The sequence below is a fragment of the Pristis pectinata genome, chromosome 12 (genome assembly GCF_009764475.1).
Source record: "Pristis pectinata isolate sPriPec2 chromosome 12, sPriPec2.1.pri, whole genome shotgun sequence".
Taxonomy (NCBI): Eukaryota; Metazoa; Chordata; class Chondrichthyes; order Rhinopristiformes; family Pristidae; genus Pristis; species Pristis pectinata.
The window spans coordinates 46,709,359-46,728,329 of NC_067416.1; the positions used below are offsets into that span (position 1 = coordinate 46,709,359).

Genomic DNA, 18,971 nt, shown 5'->3' on the forward strand with positions numbered 1-18,971 from the left:
GATTGAATAGAACTCAGCAAGATCTCTGCGAAACAGTTGTTTGACCTTTACACATTTTGGTGGTCTAGCATGAATGTCCATTTTCAAAGCATACGTCTGACGACAATAGTGGTGTCTGTATCAACAAACAATCTGTGCTGGGGTAATTCAGCTCGCATTTTTTAAACATATTTAATGAGGCTCCCGCTGCTTACGCAGTTGCAAGAAAACAAATAGGAAATTAAAGTTAAGATGCTGCTATTTCGTTGAATGAAGGCGGAAGAAAATATTTTGACAGTAAATCATCCCACTTAAAGATACCCTTAATAGGGTATCTTTTCTGCGGATCTTTCTGCCACGCCCTCAGTTGCGTTTAGATCCATTTGCCGTTTAAATGATCTGGAGCACACACTTTTATTCCTCACATGCTAATGCATTTTGCTGCCCCTCCCCATCCCAGCCACCTACAATATCCCGACAGTTTCTGGAAATGAAAATATATGGAAACCTTGTATGACAGACTTTATAATGTGCGCCATGACATTTAAGGAGTCATGCAAATTAATGCATGGTATTTCTTCACATGCTCACACCAGAACCACAATTGTGGTTATTCTGTCGCCCCATAAACAATTTCTGCCACATTGCCTTCTATCGGATTGGCACCATTAAAAGATATGGACACATTTTACTGTATTTCTTTCAAAATGCCACTGTGTTTCTGGAATGAGTTGGAAAGTAAATATCGTCGTTGTCGGTGCTTACATTGCGGAATATTTTAGTAATATACAGGATAACTTGTTTGGCAAGAAGGAACTGAGAATATGTTGGTTCTATTATATTTTCCGGCACGTGATAATTTACGACGTTAGAATGACCGCTTCAATTTGAAAGTAATGAGGCGTGTTCCTGTTTCTGGTGGAATTGTTTCTACATAATATGACCGAAAATATTGAACAGATGAGAGTCATTTCTGTAGTCATAAAATGATGGTGTACAATGTTAAACATCGAACAGTGCTCTTTATTAGAATTCATTGGCATGTTTTATGTTTTCTTTTATTTCTAAGCGCAATCTACTCTGTCCATAATGGAGAAATCGCAGTCAAGTGTTGCAGTTTGTACTGAGTATAACTTGCCGTGTATTTATCCTATTCGTCAAGATTGGTTAATAATCAAGTTGAGGATTGGATGAGAGAAACGATATGGTCATATTATGCTAATCACTTCCGCGGCAGCCAGAGTTTGGCGATTAGGCAATGTTTGCTCTAAATATTCTCATGTTCTGACGGGTGAACCTTCGCATCCCCGGAACGGCAGAAATTAGTCACTGTTAAATTTTTGTCAATCTAATTTTTGCTCTGTGGTATTACTGAACGCAATATTATTGAAGACATCATCCAAAGAGGACAGAGGAAGCAAGCCCATAAGGCGGAAGGGCGTTATTAGCGAAGCAGAGGTAATCGGAGAAAAGTGAGTAGTAAGTGGGATTATCAGTTTCTAGTAACCTGGTTGCAGACGATATTACCCGCAGCTTGAACATGAAAGATTAAAAATAACCATACCCACTTCTCGTTTCCAGAAGATTGCCATGCATCCGACATTAGTGCCATCATACAAAAACCATCCTTTGAAGAGATTTGGACACATAAAAGAGCAACCGTTGTTTGTGAAGTGGTTTACGCCAATTTACAAAACGTCAACGTCTCCTGGCGAGTGAATGGGAGTCGGAGAATGGATGGAGTTGAGACTCACAGTCCTGAGTGGAGGGGAAGTAAATACACCATCGTCAGCAAGCTGAAGGTCAGCGTGGAGGAGTGGAACAGTGGAGTTGAATACCTGTGCTTCGGAAAAGGCAGTGAACTGCCAACACCATTGAAAATATCCACAAAAAAGTCTGAGGGTAAGCGCAATTAACCGTCGCTCAGAGACAACATAGCCCATGAAAGAAAGTTTGGGACATTGACATTCATCACCCAGTCAATTGAATGAAAAATCGAATGGTCCCTAATCATTTGCTTGCCGTTCAACAAATAACAATAAACAATAAAGTTTAAGACCCGCGTCGTTGCGTAGAAAACATGTAGTCACCTTCACAGAAATGAAAGAGCAAAATTATAAATGGTAGTTTTATCAATAACGAGTACACGCAACTTTATTTATTTCGAGAACAGTTAAGCACTCGTTTAAAACGCTGATCTCGTTTGTTGAGTTCAAAGATTATTCACCACCCTGGTTCTGCTGAAGAGACAGAATGAAGAGTGATCCTCAGGTCAGAAAATAAAACTACTAATCGATTACTTTTATCCTTCTAGTTACTGAAATGCAACGTCCCAATGTCTGCTTACTGCACCCATCATCGGACGAGATTCAAGCCAAGAAAACAGCGTCCCTACTTTGCCTAGCCACCGGGTTTACCCAGATGACATATACATAGCCTAGATGGCCAATGACACTTACCTGGATTCGGGATATTCCATCCAACCTGACACCGATAAGGAAGCGGCTCCAGCTCAGTTGCCAGCAAACTGAGGGTGACAGCAGAGGACTGGGAGAAGAGGAACACCTTCAGCTGTTTGGTTGGACATCCATACCTCCCGACGAATTTAGTCAGAAGTATAAATAAATCTCACGGTAAACCTACTTTCGTTAATGTGTCACTCGTTCTAACGGACAGTTTTAAATCCTGCGTCTAGTTATTCGTGATCAGTGGCTAATTCTTTGTAAGTTGTCGTTAAGTTCGTAACTGATTGAGCTGCCGAGTAGGTAAATCCCATATTTATCAAAAGCCACAGTCCCCCTTCAAATTATTCAACATCTGTTGAAATATTTCAGTAATCTCATCAGTCAGAGAAAATTGTGATGAACAACTCATAATGCTGCAACGGTTTTTGACGCTGAAAATGCTTCGGAGAAATTAGCCAGCTATTGAATAGATAGGAGATGGTGATTTGTCCTGTATGCAGCTTTACATTGAAATAAATGCAGAATTTAAACCTTTTGGCTTCCCGATGTGTGCTCTTATCTTTGCAATTAAGAAGTAATCCAGGATTCAGTATTGTGCGACAATTCTATAATAAATGACTCACTTCCATTCTCTCGCTTTTCACAAACCTTGATCGCGGCGGGGAGATGGTTGGAGAGGGGTCGGGGTGGATCGACCGAGAATTCCTCAGGTGAAGCAGATCCTCACAGTTCGTGTTAGATCGGATTCGAGGACTTATTTGACTTACGTGGCTCATTCGTGCATGAGTTATCTCTCAACAGAACTATGGAAATAAAGGCGGATAGACATCATCTCAAAATAATGGTGGAAAATTTCCATTGAAACTGGTGCTTTTCTGATTTCACTTTTGTCCATCCAGGTTTCGTTAGGAAATGTGTTCCAATAATCTCTCTTCTTAGTCTCAGATTATTACTCTGTCGTTTCGCGAGGGAATATTTTCCTGTCCCTCATCTTCTTTGTGAATACATCATGCATCTTTGCTTGCTTTAAGCGGTAACACATCAGATTCCACAGAAATAGAGATTTTAATTTTCCCACACTCTTCCATGTTTCCTTTGGTTTCTGACGCTGTTTATCCGGCATTCAATGCACTTTAGTATTGGTAAGGCTATAACCCTTCGAAATAAGAGACCCTCCAAAATCGTTAACCTGTCACCATCCCTGTTCTTGGTAATTGGCTGAAACGGAAGGAGGTATTTGCTTTCACTGTACAATGCTCTTCGTCATAATCTGCTTCTTACTCTTCCTCAAATGAACAGGTACCGAACCGTTTATCCGTGCAATTGTTTGAGCACCCATGACAGTGTTGATGCTCTCCTGACAGGGTTAGACTCTGCAAGCGTGTTCTAGCTATTTTGTTTATCCTCCGTTTGCACATTGACATACACGAGTTACTTATCTGTCAAAGCATACCTGGGACCATATTTGTCCTGGAAACTAAATCTTCAACAGACTCGTCTTTCCGGTCTACATCTTCATTCTACTCTACCCTTGATGTCTTTCTGGGCACTTTGGTGGAAACACTGGCCGCCATGTGAAGATCCCAAACATTGCATATCCTTCAATAACTGTTTGCACCTCTCCACATGAGATGCAGAGCTGAATCCAACGAAAGTTTTTTATATCACCTATTGTAAAAACCGAAGATGTTTGCTGTTAAATGCTGTCCCGCAACGTTCCCCTGAAGGGCCCTGTGAAATTCTAAATAAATCCAAATTAAGGAGACGAAGCTTCCTCTATCTAGCAGCCCCACCTGTGCCCGTTTTTTTCTGTGTTCGCACTTAGTTTTTGCAGCATGATATGCAGGATGGAGCTCAAGATTGGTTTCTAAAGCTGAGGTGTGAGCCGTGTGAATATCAACTGGCAATGGAGTATCGTGTGACTGATCCTATTAGTGCTAATCCTGTTCCGTCCTGGTGTTCTTTCGTACGATTAAATAACCTTTAACAGCTTTTAATTATGCCTCATATTAGATACATGAATATCCCTTCAATTAATTAAAGTAATTAAATGAATACATTTTAAAACATTAAAAATAAATTTCATAGAATTTATTTCAAAGACACCAACAGGGTTAGAAATTAATAATATGCCGTCTTTGCCGTTGAAATGGGCTGCTGCATGTCAGGCATTAACCTATCTGTAAGGAGGAGGCCACATGTGGTTAATTTCTAAACGGCTGTCTGAACAGCGCCAGAAGTCAATTCCACGTTCTCGTATTAGACCATCATGAGTCCAAGTGCACTCGAAGATATATCATAAACAACATCTTAGATAGATCATCACCATCAGCAATATGCCGTCATCGCTTTATTACCATCAGGGAGCTGGTACAGGAGCTTGAAGACCCATACTCAACTTTTTAAGAATAGCTTCTTCCCCTCAGCTATCCGATTTCTGAACGGTCATTGAACACATGAACACGATCTCATTATTCGTCTTTTGCACGATTTATTTAGTTTTGTAATGTTTCGCATTTTTTCGTTGTTGCACTGTAGTGCTGCTACAAACAACAAATTTCGCAACATATGTCAGTGATAATAAACCTGAATCTGATTCTGATTCGGATCTTTTATGGTGATATATTTAAGCGAGTTTCCTATTATCTCGGCTCGTTAGCAGATTACTGAGTATTCACTCAGAATATTTTATGGTCTTTCTCGGCGAGGGCTCCATGCACTCTGGTTAGGAGTCATCACTACAGTTATTAAAAGTTCATCTGGTAGTATGGAGAATTACAAATTACCGCCATCCCCAATAATTGCACCATTGTAAACAATGTGACCGTATGAAGATAAATTAATATATTCAAGAATTGGCAAATATTTTGAAGCGTCAGTTCAGTTTAGAGGACAAATCAAAATTAGGTTCAAGATGCTTACGTCTTAGAAGCAGTTCCAGTGAGGCAAAGGAAATTCATTGATGCAGGATACAATAATGGCACAGACTAAAGCATTAACAAATCCAGTGCAGTATGCGTTTGGATATGCAAGAGTAAAAGTTGGATGTAGCAGTTATGCTGCAACTATATAAAGCAAAGCCCAGCATGAATGCTGCGCTCCAGATGGTAGGAAATGATTACTGGCCTTGGGAAAGGTACGTCATGTGTATTTATAGAATGATACGTTCCCTTTACTCTATGGGGATGCGGAAGGGGCGCGTTTGGAGCATGGTCGAGTCTGTTTTAATGTGGAAGTGAATATCATCCTTCAACCCAAGACCTAAGTGCATGATAGTATCCTGCCTCATTTGACCTCACTTCCATGAATTTAGCTGCATTGGACCAATTGTTTCATCGAAACCGGAAATTGAGAATTTTCTTTTAACTAATTTTTTCAAAGGGAATGGGTCATACAGCTGGCGAATACGGATGTTTCAATGTCAAAACTATCTATTACTGTCTCAGTATCCCATTTCTCTGAGTTGGTCGCGTGAACCACAATCCAATTTTTACAACAGAAAATAGACTCTGAAGTCACCCCGGCTGATAATGTAAAACATAATAGTGATACGGGCAGAAGCCCAGATTTTCTTTTTTGTGTCTGCGACTGTCCTCGGTTACGTAATGCCTGGAAGTGTTTGCAGTTCGTCTGATGGAACAACTTTGAATATTCGCACAGTTGATGTTCTAATGCATTATGTCCCTCGTAACTCAAGCTTCATGTCCTTGCAATGGCTTTTGGTCTATTTTTCTTTCCACACAAAAATAGTCAACAATAATGCGTATTTATTGATTCCAGAAATCTCCGAAATCCTGGAAGACCTGGATAACTGTGCAGTCGGTGAAGAAATATTAGAAAACTTGGATGAGGTTGTCAGATCTCCTGCAACATTAATCGCCTTCGTGATCCTCTTTATGATGAGTATAATGTACAGTGCATTTACAACGACTATTAAGGTAATAGCGAATTTCAGTGATGCAAGTTCCTACTACAAATCCAATTGAATGCTGGCGCATATTTCAGGTATAATAGGGTAGGATCTGTGAATTAAGCATTTCAACAGACGGCTAATTTATATTGTCCCCAGAGAGTAATTTCGGGCTTCAGTGTTACTCTTATGTTTAACTGCACATCTAATAATTTTTCTGAATATGATATCCGTGTATAGGAGGACTAAAGAAAAATGTAAGGAGATTAAATCTCTAATGAAAGGATATGTATATATAACGTCAGTGGGTTTGTCAAGAGAATATGATAAATGAAAGGAAAGAAGGGGTGTAATTAGAGGACTGAATGGTGGGGATACTAAGTTAGTATTGCAGTAATAAGTACGAGCTTATGTAAACGCAACAACGGCGACGTTTAAAAGATTAATAACTGAATAAATAATGAAACGTGGTAATCATATTTTACGATGAAATCCACATAGTATCTGTTCATAAAAAGAACAATACTAAATAGTCTACAAGCTAAGACATGCTGAAGTTAGAAGTTGACTCGAGGTTGTTGCATAAGAACAGAGGAAAGGTAATTGAATCCACTATTTTTTCCAACACATAATTAAATAATGCTTGCTTCTGATCAATGCCCAACCTGCCTCTATGTAGCTTGCCTGTTTAATACATATCAGTAAAACTCAGGTTTAAAACATCACCTGCAGAACCATAAGCTTCTTGGGAGAAAGTATTCCGCGCAAACGTCGATGTGAGCGGCCGAGGAAGAATTTAAGAAAATTTCCACCTTGTTGTAGCATCTTTATCGGGAGGAAATAATTTACACTCTCCTGCCCTGCAACACCGCAAACGAAATAAACAGAACATGTTGAAATGCTGGAAAGACGCAGATGAAAATGTGGGAAAAAACCAAACGTAACCACTGAGGTCGAAGCCGCTTCTTCTGAACTATGAAAGAGACAAAAGAAGCTTGTTGGAATGAAGGGACGAAGGGATGTCTGATAGGGTAAAAAGGGCATGACCACGGCGATAAGATGTAATCATGATTGGTAAAGAGGGAATGAGAACACTTGGAGAATTAGAACATAGACAGAGTAACATAGACAAAGGAATGGGCCACAATAAACCGGATATGCTGGAATCTGGAGCAAAATCAATCTGCTGGAGGAAGACACCGGGTCGGACAGCATATGTGGGGGTGGGGAGGAGGAATGGTCAATGTTTTGAGTCGAGACGCAATATAAATACTGAGAGTGGATCGGTAAAATAGCACGTTTGAAGAGGAGAGGGAGAGGATGACACAGTTAGGGGCCGGGAGGTGAAAAATGGACGACGGAGTGGTGACGGATCACAGGGAGAGATACGAGATGTGAGAAGGGAGGGCCGGAGTTGTGAGAAAGGGGCAGGTGGCTGATAGGTGGAAGCAGACACAGGTAAAGTAAAGAATCAGGTGGATGGAGCCAAGTGAGGGAGAGGACGGTGAAGGTGGGAAGAGAAGCTGGAGGGGGGACACAATGGTTACACGTACTGGAATCTGATAAGTCAGGAAGATGATTTTGGGGAAAAAATAATAAAGAAGTTCCGAAATGCAGAGCAGAAAAAAAAATGTCTGTACGCGTCCTCCACTTGAAGAAATTAAAAGGGAAAAAACAGGTTAGGTCAATATTACCGACTGACTTCTGATATACAGAAGTTACGTGAATGTGTAGTATTCCATATTGTGTTTAGAAGTTTGAAACATGCTCAAGCGGAAGATGAAATCCTCTTCCTCAGCCTTGCGTTGGGCCACATTCTAACAGTGCAATGAGTAGCATGGTCCAGTGCGAGTTCACTGTCACAATGACGTCGACCACAAACGGCAGGAACAGCACCCTATTGACAATGGTGGGAAACGGTTGTTTGTCAGATTGGTGGATGGTAGTCGTTGGATTCCAACAAGATTCGGTGCAGTGATCTCTAATTGTACATAAGGATTTGCACAAGAATATACCGGGGAAAATTTCAAAGTTGGAATTAAAACCAGGTCATAAAATATTGTAAACGGTATGATGGACTGCAGTGGATTGCAAGAGGGCACAGGTACATCCGCAGAATAGCCCGAAACATTGTAGACGAGAGCTAATATAGATAAGTACACGAACAGAGGTGAGCAATCTTGACGTTGTACTCAAGAATGTGCATTTAGAGAGGTGCAAATGTCGTTAACTCCATGGAAGTGAGAATTGAGAGTTCAGTTAATCAAGTCTTTGCGATTCTGCGTTTCTGGAATAATTTCAGATAATCAAAAACAAGAGGTCATTTTAGATACTTATGAAACACCCGTAACTCTATAGCTGGATTATTATATCTAATTATAGTTACCACATTTTAGGAATGATGTATAAGTTCCAGGGAGGACGCAAAGGAACTTGCAAGAAGAGTTCTGTGGATGAGGGATTTAAGCTGCAATATAAAATGGAGAAGTTTTGTTTGTTGACAGACCGTAAACGATTATGTTATAGCCAGGGCAAGTACAAGGGTTCTCTCCCTAGGATCTGATGATTCGCAGATACAGGAAGGGTGTCTTTTATATAGAGAAATACAATCATCTAGGATTCACTGTCCAAAAGACTGGAAATAGAGTTAATCAGGACTTTCAAAGACATATGAGGAAAATCAAGTTAGAAGGCTACGGTCATTTTCCACAGATGCTGCCCGACCCGTTGGATGTTCCACTATTTTTAGGTTTTTTTTCTGCAAATGCCATTTCGATTTATAGGCTTATGTCCACAGCTGTCACTGATCGAGTACTTTATACAGAAATAATTATTCTTTCTGAAAATCAATAAGCTGTTCCACGTCAAATAATAAACAACTAATTGTGAAAGTATGAATTGGTAAAGCTGTAAGTAATGCAATGTGCTTCCAGTATCTCGTTTATAAATCTCCATCAGGCCATCAAATAGATTTCAACACCAATGTTTTTGAAACAAAATCACGCGGGCCGAAATCCACCTGCAGTAACTTGATTTCCATATCTCGCCCACTCTACTATGCAATAACGGAACAATGCACATTGCAAAATGCTTTAGAAGGAGTTTTAAACCGATTTCATGTTTGACATTCAGACGAAGAACGACGAAAATATACTCAACGTCCAGACGAACTTTTAACTCTCTAAGTGCATTGCATCAGAAAACATGTCTGTGGGAGCAATATTCTACGTAGATTGGCTGCAACTTTGTTTAACATTACAAGAGTGACCCTAGAGTAAGCACTATTATTTGGATGAGAAGTTTGTTGAAATAACACAAGGTTGTCAATGGCGGTAAATTTCAATCTTCATTGCCCCTTGATTATAACTGTCATTGGTAAACAAAGCCTTTTCATGGCCCATTTTGGGAGAGTTTGGAGCAATGACCATCTATTTGAATGAAGGTTTCCCTCCACCAACAAACTCATTTTCCGAGGTGTGCCTTTTCGTGAAGTGGATGGACCAGTCTTTGTTTCAGTTCTACTGGTCCCCTTTCATCAACACGTTTTCCGATATAATATTGACTGCATTGTTGCTGTTTCTTCAGCTAACAGAGAACTCTTAAATTTTATCACTTTCCCTGAAACCCTGCTCTCGCCTTCAGGTGGTCAATTTCTAACCCTTCTCTTTACTTTTTGAATCTATCCGGCTCCATCTCAGGAGATAAGCAAGCTGGGTCCTTAGCTTTCACGCCATAATTGCCTTATTCAACGGATCATCCTTCATTATTTCCACGGCTTCAACTAAATTCCACTCCCTCATACATCTGCCGAATGCAACATCTGTTCTTTCTCCTTTTGCCATCATCCAAAGATCTAGACTATTCGGGTGAAGCAGTCTTTCAGCTGAACCTCTTCTAAACCAATGTTATGCATTCGATGATCACAGTGTGGTCTCCTCCTCCTTAGAGACACCAAATGAAGGTTTGTGATCGTTTTGCCGAACACCGACACTTAATCCTCACAAATGGCATGGCGCTTCCAGTTACCTCCCCGTTTATTTCTCCATACAACTCCCACTCTGAACGATCTGCCAGTTGTTTCCTTTACAGCTACAATGAGACCCAATTCACGCTGGACTAAAAACACTTCATCTCCTATCTGGGCATACTGCATCCTTCGGTGTCAATAACATCTTGTCGAACTTTAAATAACTTACTCTTTCTTTCTGTTTGTATCAACATTGGAAGAAAATCAAAAGGACGGGTGTTATTATTACTGCGAAAGGTAGTGAATAATTTGCGATATTAAGGGTGCCTTTGTTCGCAGGATAGCTTGCCTCAATGATTTGATCGATTTTCTTTCGAGCAGATAACTAAGAATATTGATCTTGGAAAGACGATAGATGTTGTCCACTACGACGTTAGTAAGACCGTTGACAAGGTTTTGCATTGTAGGCTGGTCCAGGCAATTAAGGCACACTGGATCCAAGCTGAGCTGGCAAATTGTGGCCAATAATGGCTTGCAAATCAGAGGCAGAGCGTCCTGATGGAGTGATGTTTTTTCTGATTGAATGTCTGTCCGTCGGGAGGTATCGGAATGTTTGCTTATGGAACCTTGCTGACTGTAATATTTATTAACGACTTGGATGTGAACGGGGAAGGTTTTATTGGTAAGTCTGGGCATAACTGGCGAAAAGGTTTGTCAAAGAATACAGAGGGATATCAGCAGGAGAGTTTTAAGGGGCGTTGCCAGTTGGAAGATAAGAGCTAGAGTGTAATGGAAAGTTAAACACTATGAGGGTCGAGCATACATGGTATATGGCAGGGCACTAAGAATGAACAGAGAGACATTCGGGTCCGTCAACTGTTCCCTGTAAGTGGCAACACTAAACGATAAGATGGTTAAGAAGGCATATGGAACATTTGCCCTCATTGGAGGAGGAAGAGAACATAAGAATTGGGATGCCATGTTGCAACTTTGCGAAACATTGAATGGGCCACACTTGGAGTCCTGTGTGCAGTTTAGTCGCTACTCAGTAACAAGGATGTAATGGCGCTGACAGGATACAGAGGATGTTCTCCATTTTCTCCGTTATCTTGGCTGAACTGGAGAGTTGGTTAGGCTTGGTTTGTTCTCCCTGGAGAGGAGATTAGGCTTGGTTTGTTCTCCCTGGAGAGGAGGCTGAGGTATGATGAGTCGAATTATGAAAAGTAAAGATGGGATAGACAGCAGGAATCCTGTCTCTTCCTTGTACTTTGTCTAACACAAGACTATGTAATTTTATGTTGAAAGTGAAGAATTTACATGTGAGCGGAAAGTTCTCCACACTTGGAACGGTCATATCTAGACACACTGTTAGAGTCGGTGGTGGCGGCTGATACAATCACAACATTTAAGAGACATCTGGATAGTCAATTGAATAGACAAACCGTAAAAGTCCATGCACCTAATCCGAGCAAATGGGATAAGTATAGATAGGCACTGACGGAATGAACGAACGGTTTCTGTGCTCTTCACTTTGCCTGCAGTACTTCATTCCATTTTAATTCACATGGTCTGATCTTAAAGGCCACATTATTTCACATTATCAGAGAAAGTCATTTTTTCTCAACCCCTGCCCACCACCATCTTCCCTGCTGTCTTGACTATCAAATGCCCCAACTTTAGGCAGTTTGCTCTTTCTTTCTCTCTGCATGAGAACTGATCCTTTCTGTCAGTCGTCAGTCAGTGATTTTCGCTCAGTTTTCCCCTCCCCATTCGTACAGCCTGTCCCACTTGGCACGTGAAACAGACGCCTACTGAGAAAACATATCACAGACACAGAAGCATAATCTGCTTCTAGCTCTCTCGTTAACAAATTTATCACTATCGCCGCACTGACGAGGAGCTTTGGACCCAAATCATTAACTCTTTTCCCTTTGCCCAGATGCCGCCTGACCTGCAATACGCGTCCAGCATTTTCTGTCGCTTTTTGTATTTTGATTACTTTCGTTCGTGCACGAAGGATTGGATGCAATAAATGACACATTCGGATACACACGTGAATCGCTGTTCACCTGAAAGGACAGTATGGGTGAGAGGGGGTGGTGTAGAGGCAGGTGTAGCACTTAGTGCGTTTGCATGGATAGGTGCTGAGAGGGTCATCTGCGGGAAGAGACGAATGGACAAGGGAGTCGAGGAGAGCGCTATCCTTACGGAAAGCGGAGAGGGGAGTAAGGGGAAGATGTGCTGAGAGGTTGGATCCTGTTGTAGCTGGCAGGAATTGCGGAGTTGGATGCGGAGACTCGTGGCGTGGTCGGTGAGGACAAGAGAAGCCCTGTCCCTGTTTTCTTGGGGAGGGCGGATGGGGCGACTGCAGACGTACCGGAAATGGAGGAGATGCGGCGAGGGCATCAATGATGGTGATGGAAGGGAAACCCCGTTCACTGAATAAGGAGGAGATTTCGGATGTATTGGAGTAGAAAGCCTCATCATGGGAACAGATGTGGCGGAGAAACAGGAACTGGGAGAAGAAGATGACAGGGTGGGAAGAGGTATAGTCAAGGTCATTGTGGGAGTCAGTGGGTTTGTAAAAGATGTCAGTGGTTAACCTGTCTCCGGAGATGGAGACAGAGAAATCCAGAAAGGGGAGAGTGGTGTCGGCGAAGGGCCATGTAAATTTGAGGACAGGGTGGATGTTGGAGACAAAGTTGATGAAACTGAATGAAAATTCAAGCGTTGTGTTTAGAAATATGATTACAGCTCTTGTTCACTGCAGTAATGTGTGAAGTTGTGCACGGTGTGCTTTAGAATATTAGCTGAATATGACGTGTTAATTAAATATGAAGAGACAGTCCTTTATCAAGTCAACATTATACCACATGCCACCATGTTTCAGATAAAATGATGAAGAGAAAATTTAGAGATACCACCAACGCCTCCTCATCTGAGATAAACGATCAGATGTTGATTAGGAACGGACAGAGACTAGGAGCCTGACGACAAATCATATCAATATCTAAATTCTACTGTATCAGTATGTGTAATAGAGACATCACGTGTTTCCTTTGTCATGCAGAAGCTAACGAAAACATGCGATTGCGAGACCGCCTGAAACAGAGAAAAGACCTGACAGTTTATGAGAAAATAATTGTTTGCTGATGCACACTTTCGACCATTCACTCTGGTTGTCCTTTACCTCACTATGATGTTCACTGGATTCTCAGTTCGTGTTCTGTCATTGCAGGTAAATTAGTGGATGCTGAACCAGAAGGCAACGCCAGATTACATTTTAATGGACCCGCCGTCAGATGGGGAACGCAGACGTTGTGAGGACTGCACAAGCTTGCTTCCTCACCGTTACCTACCTGACCATTTATGTCGGTTGTATTATTATTTCTGCGAATCGTTAACGACTTTGATTCCCTTTTTCCCATCAGTTTGATTCCTATTTCTGCTTTAAGAACCGCTAGTGGTTTATAAATCAGTAGCAACTCAATGAACTGTAAAATATATCCTTCAGCATGGAATAAAGTAAATTGAGGGGAAACTGTTATCGAGCAGTGGCATACTGGAATCTGCTATAAGTGCCAAATAATTCCATGAACCTACGAAAGTGCCAGAGTATTAACCAAACGATATTTCTCTGCCTGTCTTTGCAGAGTTCAGCAGTTTGATCAATAATCTGGTTTGAAAGAAACTCCGGGTTGGGGTGAGACATCATTATCATCAAATCCAGTGGAACTACCATAAGGATTTTTTCCCAATAACAAAATTAATTGCAATTTTTATTGGAATTTGCAGCGTTTCTGTAAATTAATCACATTGCTCCATTGGAGTCCTTATCTCAGGGTAGAATTCTCGAAAGGAATATTTAGAATTCGACTTATGTTATTGCTTACTGACTGTCTGTCACGCCTGTCAGTATTCCATCAGACTCTGACTGGGATGGTACTGATATTTCCCAGAACAATTCTCGCGCTAAACGCATGAGCTGTTGCAGAATCAGGATATTTCTATTAACGACCTCAAGTAACACGTCCCACCTGCAATTGCGTTGCTCCAACAGGGAAATCCTTTGTTTCCTACTCAAGTACTAAATTCTTCGCTAGGTTATGAAGAGGTTGGCCATCATAGAATAAGTTAGATCATAATGTAATTGCAGTGCAGGTTTTATGAAAGAAAATCGTAGAATAAATAGCAGCGATATACGTGCGATTTTGTTAAGCATAAGCTATGGAGAACAAACATGCAACACCTTTTTGGTTTCATATCGTTAAATGTTACAAAACCGAGATCAGTGGAGTTTCAGGTTTATCTCACAGACAAGGTGTACACCTCACAATGAGTTACAATGCATAATGTATTCCCTGCGTAGACTGTAAAGCATATGATCATGATGTCATAAAGAATGATAATGGAAACTGTACTACCATGTTCCTCGGCCGCTGGGCAGAGAGTCAAAGGCTTCTCTTCTCCCTCTCGACAACCGACCGCAGTAAGAAGTCACAGCGTATACATAGGTTGAGGCAGTCACTGTGTACAAAAGAATGCATCAACGTAACTCAAAAACTAAATGACTCTTCACATTGGAAATGCAATCAAGCTGTAAAAGTATACTCTTCTCTATTGTTTGGTTGCGCTGGTGGCACACTTAAATTATGAGAACGTCTGCCATTCCCGAATCGTGACGGCGTTGAGGTCGATCAAATACTTGGTGATTCGAGAAAGGAGATTCCGTGGATGTCTTTAGGGTTTTGAAATGAGCAGCACCCGGCGGAGAACACATTCGCTCACCACAATAACATGAGTAAAATCCACATACTTTTTTGTCAGAATCTAAGCCTTACATCCTTGCAGGAACCCAGGAGAAAACTACATCACAACCTGTATGACACCAGTTCCGGGGGTTAAAAACTGGATGCTATTCACACCTAGCTTCAATTGTACAGTCTGAACTTTGATATCATCAATCGTAAAGTTACAAATTGGTTGAAACTGAATTTAGGTTTCTGTGATATTGTGATATCAGGAACAACTGCAGTCATTGGCAATTAAATTCAGACCATGGTTACGTCAATTCAATTACTTCGTCTGAATTTCGTATATCCTGACAAATTTTGGTGGAAAATAAATGCACTCATAAATAGATGATTTGCTTATCTCTGTTTTGATGATACTATGCTTTGCTCACTTGTATTAAATTACTGTTAAAGTGCTAACAAAGAGGATGCAATAAAAATGCTCAATGATATATTGAATTTTCTTCAGCTGAAAATTCTGATCGAAATTTCATTGGTCTTCAATTACATTTTAATGAACCTTTCACTTGCTCAACTGAATGTCAATAAAATCCGGTGTAATCAGAAATAAAACTGCATGTTGTATAAAGAAAATAACATAGGGATTCAGCTCAGACAAGCAACTGGGATACTACGTCGCCTGAAGCACAGGTTTATTCCAACGATCTTATGGAGAGCTGGGCGTGTTACTGAAATAACCCAAACAATAAACCGATTAAGTTACTTGTAATGATGATGATTAAAAAAATGTTTTAACTGTTCTGCCTTAGCAACAACGTCAATCATTTTGATTATTGTATTTATGAACAAGAAAGACATGTAATCGGTGACCTTCCCAACAAATGTTTTAAACAATTTAAATTTACTATATGTAATTCAACTTTATTTAAATTAAAATTCATAGCAGCCGTCGGGAGTTAAATTATGGAAATTTCTGATTATGATACCCTCCAGTTTCGCACCTTCCGGGAGTTATCCGTTAACATACGATTTGATATTTGAAGACCTTTATGAAATGAAGTCGAAAAAGTAATATTATACTCGTGCAAAGTAGTCATAACTTTATTCAGAACATGATGGAATAGATCTTAAAATGGCGAAACATTCACTGTGCTACACAGAGTCGTAAATACTTAACATCGCATCCCATGAGGGTATATTATAACTGATCAAGAAAACTAGGGTAAAGCGGTGGTTGTAAAATGAACAAAGCCAAATCTAGAGTGGGGATGTTTACCGAAGGAATTCAAGGGCCTCGACATTTAAATGTGGATGGTAATATGACAAAATTTGGGAATGGTCAACAGGGAAGATTTAGGGAAATGGAGATGGTTTCGAAGCTATTCGACATAGAGGATGCTGAGACAGGAGAAGCAAGATGATGGAGGAATTCAGACGAGAGTCGAGAATTTGAAAACTGCCTAAATAGCAACCAATAAGACGAGGAATTATATTGAAAATATTCAAGATTGAGCCAGTTGAGTTTAAGGCTGATGATTCGAAAAGAATTGATGACTTCACTGTTATAGAGGGCGGAATAAACGAAATGTACAATGTTTGTGTTTGAACAGTCCCGCTTAAAGTTAACAATTGCATGAGTCATTCATTTAATGGCAGGTAAGCTGATACAGGCAATCATGCAGAATGGAAATAGACCATTCTTCTCAGCACGTTCACGGCGACCAGTGGGCACCCACCCGTGTTAATTCCACCTTCCAGCACTTGACCCGAAGCTGTATGGGTGACTCAAGTTCTATTCCGGACACTGCGTAAATGTTGTCAGCTACTCTGTTCCACCAACACCACCACCACCACCACCACCCCAAAGTAGTGAATTCCAGATACTCAACACGCTCTTGTTAAAAAGACCCCATCAGATCCCCTCCAAGTATCTTGCCCCAAGGCCGAAATTTGTGTCCTCCAATGTTATATACTATTAAAATAGGGAACATTTCCTGCAGTCTACCCCATGCATACCGCTCGCAATTTTCCGCACATCAGTTATGTCCGCGCTGAACATCCTGCTCTCCAGGTCTTCTCCAGTCTCTCCTCATAAATGAAAAGCACTATCCCATGTTAGATCCCGGTGCATCTCCTCTGTATCCTCTCCTGCATCACCACATTCTTTCTGCAGTGCGGTGAGCAGAACTACATTGGTACGCTATCTTAAATATGATAATTGCACTATATATACGTTCTTGCAGTTGTATTCAGTGCCTAGACATAAGAAAGCCAGTCTCACCAATGGCTTCTTAACCACGTTGTCTACCTGCTCTAATACCTTCACATCTTGGGATTTGCATACCGTGACCTCTTTTTCCTATGTTCTGCTGAGATCTATGCCCAGTCTCATCGGTACTCCAAAAAGGCATGTTCTCACGTTTATCAAGAATAAATTCCATCTGCCATTTACAGCCCTTCACAAACAGATTGATATCACTCTGTAGCCTCAGGCGACCCTCCACACTTACAAACAACACAAAGTTGTTATAGAAAATGACACAGATGGACCAGGATTTCACCCTAACTGGAATAATTTCTCTGAGACGTTCGCTCTTTTTCCTTTTAATGTCTTCGCCGTGCAGGTGTAAAGTTACTTGCAAGTCGATGCTCCCAGTCTATCTTTACCATGTCACGCTGACTAAAATGAAATTGGTCTTCTACCGATTTAAGACGTTTCCTCCTGGTTTGTCATTGTCACTTTCTATAACAACTTTGACATGCATAACTGCAATACAGCTCCACCAAATTGACGACATTTTTTTGTTCTATATGGTCTGATTTGAGGAGCTTTCTGTGATATCATACCTCAATACTGTCGTAATGAATTATTTGACTAATAGTGCAATACCACGTCTCATTTTACATCTCACCCCGTCTCATCCGAAAATGCTGTCCCGAGTATCGTGAGTTGACAGATTGCCGTTTTTCAACCATGTATCAGTGATGTCAACAATATCATAGCCCCACGTTTTAAAATAAAGCCTTGAATTCAACGACAGCACGAGACAGGCCTCTTGCATTAAAATAGATGCAAATAGTTTTACATTTTCCACATCGGCATTTACCCGTCTGCTATGCCAACTGCCAACTGGATATACTCACTTTTTCTCCTCCAAGTGACTGTAAATTCCCACATGAACATCCTCCCGAAGCTGCATTTCTTTGCTATTGGAGAAATGTACATGTCCATCCATTTTTAACCGGAAACCAATCACTTTTTGAACTGTTCTGATCAATCGTGTTTTCTGAGGTGAAAGATATAGGATGCTCAGCAGTTTGATGACATTACCATTGAGAGCGAAAGATGTGATTCACTTTGTCAAGATTAACACGGATTGGCAATGGGAAAAGACAATAGAGACAACAGTTAGTTTGTGGTTGGGCAGCGTTAAGAACGATTTTTTAAACGTTTCAGTGGATAAGACAGGAGTGTCAAGGACAAAGAAACAAATGTTCTCTCTGTCAGTGACCAATACATTTATGGCAATCTCCCACATGTTATGGTCGTATGGAATGCAGGGAGAGTGGGACATTATTCGGAGAGAAGATTTGCAGCAGGAATAGGGAATACTGTGCCAAGATAGGTTTGGGGACGTGGGAGAAAGGAGGGTGGTGGCCGATAGAAACTGAGTGACATTTGATAACATGGAGAGAGTTAACTTCAGGATAGTTAAGCTGCTGCTGGACTAACAGCCAGCAACATGAGCCGGAATCTAACCATGGCAACTGGAGAATTGGAAATCATTAAGTAAATGCACCCTGGATTTTATTTTGAAGTTAGTTTGAGCAGATCATAAACAAGAGCCAAAGTACCGGATTATCGTAAAAGCTCATTTGGTTCTGTCGTGCCAATC

General features: G+C 40.8%; 1 pseudogene; it reads left to right on the forward strand.

Moving 5' to 3' along the window:
- LOC127576967 (Ig heavy chain C region, membrane-bound form-like) overlaps window positions 1-10,849 on the forward strand; it is a 31,336-nt pseudogene extending 20,487 nt beyond the window's left edge.
- Window positions 10,850-18,971: the final 8,122 nt, after the last annotated feature.